Genomic DNA, 9,994 nt, shown 5'->3' with positions numbered 1-9,994 from the left:
ATACGGACCTCTGAATGGAGCCAGCCTTACAAGGGGGTGATCACCCCATATAGACTCCCTGATCACCCCCCTGTCATTGATCACCCCCTTGTAAGGCTGGCTCCATTCAGAGGTCCGTATGTGTTTTGCGAAACCACGGATCGGATCCGCAAAACACATACGGACGTCTGAATGGAGCCTTACAGGGGGGTGATCAATGACAGGGGGGTGATCACCCCATATAGACTCCCTGATCACCCCCCTGTAAGGCTCCATTCAGACGTCCGTATGTTTTTTACAGATACATGGATCGGATCCGCAAAACACATACGGACATCTGAATGGAGCCTTACAGGGGGGTGATCAATGACAGGGGGGTGATCAGGGAGTCTATATGGGGTGATCACCCCCCTGTCCTTGATCACCCCCCTGTAAGGCTCCATTCAGACGTCCGTATGTTTGTTTTTTACAGATCCACGGATATATGGATCGGATCCGCAAAACACATACGGACGTCTGAATGGAGCCTTACAGGGGGGTGATCAATGACAGGGGGGTGATCACCCCATATAGACTCCCTGATCACCCCCCTGTAAGGCTCCATTCAGACGTCCGTATGTCAGACATCCCAACCTGCAAAAACTCATTTCAGGGAGGTTTTCTTTTTTTTTCTTTCACAAACTTTTTATTACATTTTCCAAACATAAGCAGTATCTGCACACTTTGCTCTATGGTGTGGAGGACGGGGCTCATTACCCTGCCCCAAATTATCCTATTTCTGTATATGATTAAAGGGATTCTGTCACCACCTATAAGCCCTGTGAGCTAAACATCTGCTCATGTCCAGGGCAGCATTCTGTTTTCTAAGGTGGCCTTATAAAAGCTATTTGTGGCTTTATTCTGTGGAAAAACAGGTTTTACTAACCTGTCAATCATTGAATTAATAAAACTAAAATGATGGGCGAGCACACTTCATTTGCATCATAAAGTACATAAAATTTAATTAAATCCAATATACGTGAACACGTGTGCATACATAAAATCAAGTCAATCAATTAAAATACCATAAAACCTAAATAATATACTTAAAATAATACACTTTAAATAATGCCACGGATAATAAAGTTGAAAGGATGATTTTTTTCACAGTATGTTATAGTCTAATTGATGGTATTTGACCCAGAGTGCTGTAGAACAATTGATATCATATAGTATTGAGAATCCGCTTATTAAATGAAATATCTTAGGTCCTCCTGTCCAGGAGATCTCTAATTACAGTTCTGTTTCACAGATATTTCGCAATTGATATATGCTGATATTGTGACATCAATGTAGGTAGATGGTGTAAATATCCTAATTCAGTCTCTGGTCGACTGCATACACTGGAATATTCCTATATGTTTCACAAACGTAGGGTGCCGATCTTATGCACCAGCTTGCTGAATAATATTGAACAGTTCCGTAATCACTGTGGATATTTAAGCTTATATGTAAAAGCTTCTTACCTCCCTCGTTGTGGACAATCTATTACAAACGTGAGTCGGGCGGCGCGGGACACTGCCGGCGTCTGGCTTCGTTCAGCTGCAGCTGACTTACCCAAGATCTCACGAGATTTCAAAGCGGGATTTCGTCCGACACGATGGAAAGGACACAGTGTATCTTCGGTATAGTTACGATTATTGTTAAAGTCCTTCAATCCAATTTTACAGCATGGCCATGCTTGCAGACGTGGAGGTGCTTTTATTACAGGTGTGCGATCCGGCCCATACGCGTTTCGGGAACTCTCCTTCCCTTCATCAGTGATGGTTCAAATACCATCAATTAGACTATAACATACTGTGAAAAAATCATCCTTTCAACTTTATTATCCGTGGCATTATTTAAAGTGTATTATTTTAAGTATACTATTTAGGTTTTATGGTATTTTAATTGATTGACTTGATTTTATGTTTGCACACGTGTTCACGTATATTGGATTTAATTAAATTTTATGTACTTTATGATCCAAATGAAGTGTGCTCGCCCATCATTTTAGTTTTACAAATTTACTCTCTAGAGGGTGGGTGTCCCTCCAATTTGGGTTAGTAGTACCTGTTCCACAGTTCCATCCAGAGTGAGCCACCGCCCTACTGTTTGTATAATCATTGAAATTAAGGCGCCCAAGCAGGGGAGGTCTGTGGATGCATGGTGCCCGGCCGCACGTATCGCCGTTCGTGCCCAGCGCCGCCTTCTACTCCTCAGTGCCGCCTCTCCCTCCCCCTCCTCCCGCTTTGAGATCCCGCGCGTGCGCACAGGCTCAGCCTGATGCGCCGTTGCGGACTGCTGGCATCGGCTTCTTCTTGCACTGTGCGCACGCGCCGAGAAGGGGACACTGCTACAGGTTGCCGGAAAGGTTAAGGGTCCATTCACACGTCCGTAATTTGGGTCCGCATTCGTTCCGCAATTTGCAGACCCATTCACTTTCAATGGGGCTGGAACGGATGCAAATCCACATTTCCTGGATCCGCATCCGTTTTTTCGGGATCCGCATCCGTTTTTCGGGATCAGTTTTTTCGGGATCCGCAATTTCGTTCCTGGAAAAAATAGAACATGTCCTATTCTTGTCCGCAATTGCGGACCAGAAAAGGCATTTTCTATTATAGTGTCTGTGATGTGCGGATCTGCAAAACACTTACGGACGTGTGAATGGACCGTTACTGCGAGTAAACTAGAGATGGGAAGTTCAGATCTTTCACATGAATCGGTTCATTTGAATCAGTTCATTCAAATGAACCGAATCATAAATCAAATCTTCGGTTTATTCGCTGAGTTGACAAGAAGCAAGTAAACAGAAGCTTAGGTTGCGCAATGCGCATGCGCGGATGCTTGGATTCACTTGCTGAGTCGGCTCTTGGTCTGAGTCAGGAAGTTTATTCTTTAAAACCCTGTGTGTAATTATCTACCCCACTGTAGGAAAAAAACAAGCATCCAGGGGGGGGTGAATTTAACACTGGGGTAAATAATATAATTTAAAATGGAGGGTTAAATGTGTAAATGTATTTAAAAAAAAATACATCTCTCTCTCTCTCAATAGTTATATAGCTACTGAATGAGACAGAAGAAGGGATGCCTTTAACATATATATCTCCTTGAGAAGCCAATTTGACCCTAAAGGGTTAATTCAACCTGTAATCTAAACTCTGTGTCCTGTCACTTCTCTTATCTCTCTGCTCTGCTATCAGTAAACCTTTCCGGGATATATTGTCTCACATGTGGGTGTCAGGGAGCCGCTATCTAATAGAGGGAGACTCCCTGAACCTCCGGGAGACTTGATCCCTGGTATGTTTTTTTTACGGATCCACGAATACATGGATCGGATCCGCAAAACACATACGGACGTCTGAATGGAGCCTTACGGGGGGTTGATCACCCCATATAGACTCCCTGATCACCCCCCTGTCATTGATCACCCCCCTGTAAGGCTCCATTCAGACTTTGTGAGAGAAAAAAAAATAAAAAATCTGCTAACTTGTGCCAAAAAAAATAAAAATTCTATGAACTCGCCATGCCCCTCATTGAATACCTTGGGGTGTCTTCTTTCCAAAATGGGGTCACATGTGGGGTATTTATACTGCCCTGGCATTTTAGGGGCCCTAAAGCGTGAGAAGAAGTCTGGGAGTCAAATGTCTAAAAATGCCCTCATAAAAGGAATTTGGGCCCCTTTGCGCATCTAGGCTGCAAAAAAGTGTCACACATCTGGTATCTCCGTACTCAGGAGAAGTTGGGCAATGTGTTTTGGGGTGTCATTTTACATATACCCATGCTGGGTGAGAGAAATATCTTGGTCAAATGCCAACTTTGTATAAAAAAAATGGGAAAAGTTGTCTTTTGCCGAGATATTTCTCTCACCCAGCATGGGTATATGTATAATGATACCCCAAAACACATTGCCCAACTTCTCCGGAGTACGGCGATACCAGATTTCATTGCTGCTGACATTTTTACTTTTTTTGTTAATCGAAATTTAACGAAATTTTTGCAAAAAAATGACATTTTTCACTTTCAGTTGTAAAATTTTTCAAAAAAAACGACATCCATATATAAATTCTCTAAATTTATTGTTCTACATGTCTTTGATAAAAAAAAGGTTTGGGTAAAAGTTATAGCGTTTACAAACTATGGTACAAAAATGTGAATTTCCGCTTTTTGAAGCAGCTCTGACTTTCTGAGCACCTGTCATGTTTCCTGAGGTTCTACAATGCCCAGACAGTACAAACACCCCACAAATGACCCTATTTCGGAAAGTAGACACCCTAAGGTATTCGCTGATGGGCATAGTGAGTTCATAGAACTTTTTATTTTTTGTCACAAATATCTAGGCAAAAGACAATTTTTCCCATTTTTTTTTTTTATACAAAGTTGGCATTTGACCGAGATATTTCTCTCACCCAGCATGGGTATATGTAAAATGACACCCCAAAACACATTGCCCAACTTCTCCCGAGTACGGCGATACCAGATGTGTGACACTTTTTTGCAGCCTAGGTGGGCAAAGTGGCCCAAATTCCAAAGAGCACCTTTAGGATTTCACAGGTCATTTTTTACACATTTTGATTTCAAAATACTTCCCACACATTAGGGCCCCTAGAATGCCAGGGCAGTATAACTACCCCACCAGTGACCCCATTTTGGAAAAAAGACACCCCAAGGTATTCCGTGAGGGGCATGGCGAGTTCCTAGAATTATTTTTTTTGTCACAAGTTAGCGGAAAATGATTTTTTAATTTTAATTTTTTTTCTTTACAAAGTCTCATATTTCACTAACTTGTGACAAAAAATAAAAACTTCCATGAACTCACTATGCCCATCACGAAATACCTTGGGGTGTCTTCTTTCCAAAATGGGGTCACTTGTGGGGTAGTTATACTGCCCTGGCATTCTAGGGGCCCTAATGTGTGGTAAGTAGTTTGAAATCAAAATGTGTAAAAAATGACCTGTGCCCTGCCGGCCAAGATCAAAGGGAGCCTTTTGTTGAAAGACAGTGGCGAGTTGGAAAGCAATCCGTAAGCTATACTCCCTGCCATTTAACATATCCAAATACATGAGCTTGTGGGGTCATCCAGAATTCCCGGCAGGAACTGAGGCTAAACATTTTCAGAAATGGAGGGAGTTAGGGATAGGCAAAATAGGGGACTTATGGGAGGCGCAAACAGGGAGATACCTCAACCAGGAAGAATTCGCTACGAGATTCCCAACGCTGCGTAATCAACACCCGCTAGCATATACACAAATTAAAGATTTCTTAACTAAAAGGGCTATAAACTTAAACAGGGAAATGGGTCTGAAAGATTTTGATATACTTATTGGGCAGGGAGTTAGGAAAAAATCACTGGCGGAGCTATATGGAGGCCTAAGAGACATGAAACAGAGACAAGTGGCGGAGAAAATATTCTCACAATGGAAAAAGGAATTCCCATTGATAGACATAAAACAAATTATTCTAAAAGGCTGGGAGGTAGTTAGGAAGATGACACCAAATGAGGGATGGAGAGAGACATATTTTAGGATGGCACATAAAGCTATCTATGGTTTTCGTTTTGCTCCTCGGGTGTCTCAAACGGATAGGATCACTGAATGTCCAAAATGTCACGAAATTGGTACAGACCTATTCGAAGGGGTTTGGTCTTGTAAAGAGACTAACAAGTTCTGGGCTGAGACTATTTCTCAAATTAAGTATTACCTGAAAATAAAAATTCCAATGATACCGGAACTGTTGTTATTCCAGGTGGCACCCGGGGGGCAAAGGGTAATTCCGTTGGTACACTTATTGTTATTAGCAGCTAAAAGATGTCTTTTCAAAAATTGGCTTCAAGCCACAACTCCATCAATGGAAGAAGTTTTCAAACACACTAAGACAAGTTTTTTGCTTGAGAGGGCAGAAGCAGAACATCTCAAGGGAAAATGGGTAGAGGTTTTCTTTAGCAGATGGGAACCATTTATAAAAGTCGCCCTGAGCAGTGCTGAACTACTAGAAACTATGCATCCATTCACAGGTTCAGAGTGGTACTTGAAAAGGAAGCTACAGAACACCCTAGGGAAGTTGCAAGTAGACTAGGGAGGAATAAATAACTTAATAAATACTACATTAGAAGAGATATACAGGGAGTGCAGAATTATTAGGCAAGTTGTATTTTTGAGGATTAATTTTATTATTGAACAACAACCATGTTCTCAATGAACCCAAAAAACTCATTAATATCAAAGCTGAATATTTTTGGAAGTAGTTTTTAGTTTGTTTTTAGTTTTAGCTATTTTAGGGGGATATCTGTGTGTGCAGGTGACTATTACTGTGCATAATTATTAGGCAACTTAACAAAAAACAAATATATACCCATTTCAATTATTTATTTTTACCAGTGAAACCAATATAACATCTCAACATTCACAAATATACATTTCTGACATTCAAAAACAAAACAAAAACAAATCAGTGACCAATATAGCCACCTTTCTTTGCAAGGACACTCAAAAGCCTGCCATCCATGGATTCTGTCAGTGTTTTGATCTGTTCACCATCAACATTGCGTGCAGCAGCAACCACAGCCTCCCAGACACTGTTCAGAGAGGTGTACTGTTTTCCCTCCTTGTAAATCTCACATTTGATGATGGATCACAGGTTCTCAATGGGGTTCAGATCAGGTGAACAAGGAGGCCATGTCATTAGATTTTCTTCTTTTATACCCTTTCTTGCCAGCCACGCTGTGGAGTACTTGGACGCGTGTGATGGAGCATTGTCCTGCATGAAAATCATGTTTTTCTTGAAGGATGCAGACTTCTTCCTGTACCACTGCTTGAAGAAGGTGTCTTCCAGAAACTGGCAGTAGGACTGGGAGTTGAGCTTGACTCCATCCTCAACCCGAAAAGGCCCCACAAGCTCATCTTTGATGATACCAGTACTCCACCTCCACCTTGCTGGCGTCTGAGTCGGACTGGAGCTCTCTGCCCTTTACCAATCCAGCCACGGGCCCATCCATCTGGCCCATCAAGACTCACTCTCATTTCATCAGTCCATAAAACCTTGAGATATTTCTTGGCCCAGTCTTGACGTTTCAGCTTGTGTGTCTTGTTCAGTGGTGGTCGTCTTTCAGCCTTTCTTACCTTGGCCATGTCTCTGAGTATTGCACACCTTGTGCTTTTGGGCACTCCAGTGATGTTGCAGCTCTGAAATATGGCCAAACTGGTGGCAAGTGGCATCTTGGCAGCTGCACGCTTGACTTTTCTCAGTTCATGGGCAGTTATTTTGCGCCTTGGTTTTTCCACACGCTTCTTGCGACCCTGTTGACTATTTTGAATGAAACACTTGATTGTTCGATGATCACGCTTCAGAAGCTTTGCAATTTTAAGAGTGCTGCATCCCTCTGCAAGATATCTCACTATTTTTGACTTTTCTGAGCCTGTCAAGTCCTTCTTTTGACCCATTTTGCCAAAGGAAAGGAAGTTGCCTAATAATTATGCACACCTGATATAGGGTGTTGATGTCATTAGACCACACCCCTACTCATTACAGAGATACACATCACCTAATATGCTTAATTGGTAGTAGGCTTTCGAGCCTATACAGCTTGGAGTAAGACAACATGCATAAAGAGGATGATGTGGTCAAAATACTCATTTGCCTAATAATTCTGCACGCAGTGTAGGTATATACAGTGGACCTGAAGAAGTTGAGGGGGGGGGAGTTTAAGTTTTAGTTTAGGGTCAAAGAGGGAAAAATCTAAAAAATGGATGGATATATCTTCACAATGGTCTGCAAGGCGGTTGTCTGTAACACAAAAGAATGTGACACTCATGTAACAAGATTTGGGCGTTTCTTACTGATGTGTAATACTGATGTGGGTCACTAGGTAATGCATAAATGTAAATTGACATTTAATCGGTTGTTGTAACCATATGATATGTCACGCTAAACATTGTTTGGACAGCCATTTGTACTTTGATACTCTGGAATTGATATATCTATTTTAATAAAAAGGATATTTGAAAAAAAAAAAATGACCTATGAAATCCTAAAGGTGCTCTTTGGAATATGGGCCCCTTTGCCCACCTAGGCTGCAAAAAAGTGTCACACATCTGGTATCGCCGTACTCAGGAGAAGTTGGGCAATGTGTTTTGGGGTGTCATTTTACATATACCCATGCTGGGTGAGAGAAATATCTCGGTCAAATGCCAACTTTGTATAAAAAAATGGGAAAAATTGTCTTTTGCCTAGATATTTGTGACAAAAAATAAAAAGTTCTATGAACTCACTATGCCCATCAGCGAATACCTTAGGGTGTCTACTTTCCGAAATGGGGTCATTTGTGGGGTGTTTGTACTGTCTGGCCATTGTAGAGCCTCAGGAAACATGACAGGTGCTCAGAAAGTCAGAGCTGCTTCAAAAAGCGGAAATTAACATTTTTGTACCATAGTTTGTAAACGCTATAACTTTTACCCAAACCCTTTTTTTTTTATCAAAGACATGTAGAACAATAAATTTAGAGAAAAATTTATATATGGATGTCGTTTTTTTTTGAAAAATTTTACAACTGAAAGTGAAAAATTTCATTTTTTTGCAAAAATTTCGTTAAATTTCGATTAATAACAAAAAAAGTAAAAATGTCAGCAGCAATGAAATACCACCAAATGAAAGCTCTATTAGTGAGAAGAAAAGAAGGTAAAATTCATTTGGGTGGTAAGTTGCATGACCGAGCAATAAACGGTGAAAGTAGTGTAGGTCAGAAGTGTAAAAAGTGGCCTGGTCATTAAGGGTGTTTAAGCTAGGGGAGCTGAGGTGGTTAAAGGGGTTGTTCAACTTTATGATGTCTTTTTTTTTTTTTTATAGACCCCACAGCATGGCCGGAGTCATGGAGGTGAATATGCTTACCTGGTCTATGCCGCTGGGTCCTGACTCTAGAGGCCCAGGGTCTCTCTGCATCAATATCCGGTTTGACACAGGGTCACATCTCACCCCTGCAATTGTCACATGGATGACATGTCTTCTGATTTCATGTGCATATACTGTATGTTCACAGGGTGTGACTAGATAATGCAGGGTGCGTGCTTTTTGCTGTCATCGCCCCTGGCTCTTTTGCTGACCTCATGCCTAACCTCACAGAATGTTCTCCGTTTCTCCTTCTCCGTCTTTTGTTATGTGAGAAGATCGTCACACCGCCCCAGGAGACAATGGAAGTCTATGACTGGCCTTCACATTAGGTAATACAAACCCACTGTGTAGGGACTGATTGCAGAGGGAGCAGTCACATTCAAAGGCCCCCCTGCCAAGTAAAGGTGACTCTACACTTTCAAAACCTGTCATTCGTCTGTTCCTAGCAAGATCCCCGTACACATGCTTACTTGGTTTGGCCGAGCATACATGTGTTCTCAGTGGGAAGAAAGGAATAAACTCCGGTCCTCAGGACCCACCTACCAGTCATGTTTTCAGGATTTCCTTAGTATTGAGCAGGTGATATAATTAGTGTCCATGCATCAGGACTTACCACAGCTATTTATGCTGTGGGATATTCTCAAATCCTGATTGGTAGGTGGGTCCCGAGGACTGGAGTTGAGAAACCCTGCTCTAGGAGTAACAGTAACGCCCCCGTTGCTCCTAGAGGTTCATTTGCATGTATTAAAACATGTGTGCCCGCATTGCTGAGAAAAATGAACATGGGACCAACACAGATGCCTTCAGCTGCCAAGTGCACATGTAACAGGTCAGCCGGTGTCATAGGTACAAAACTGCTGACAGATGCCCTTTAAATTCAGTGCTTGATCTGTGACAGTCTAGGAGAGAATCGGGTAACATATGACAGGGGGGGAAAAGATCAGGATTGCACTGGAAAGCTAATGCTCTATGCACACTGCCTTATCGTCATCGGGAAAATTTCCTGGAGTATACCTCCTTCACAAGTCTCCGATGTATGACACTATAAACATGCAGTAGCATGCATTACCCATAGGGTGCCATTGTTAAAATATTGCATAGTGTACGTTTTTTT

This window comes from Bufo bufo, chromosome 7, assembly GCF_905171765.1.
Source record: "Bufo bufo chromosome 7, aBufBuf1.1, whole genome shotgun sequence".
Taxonomy (NCBI): Eukaryota; Metazoa; Chordata; class Amphibia; order Anura; family Bufonidae; genus Bufo; species Bufo bufo.
This window is presented reverse-complemented; position numbering follows the sequence as displayed.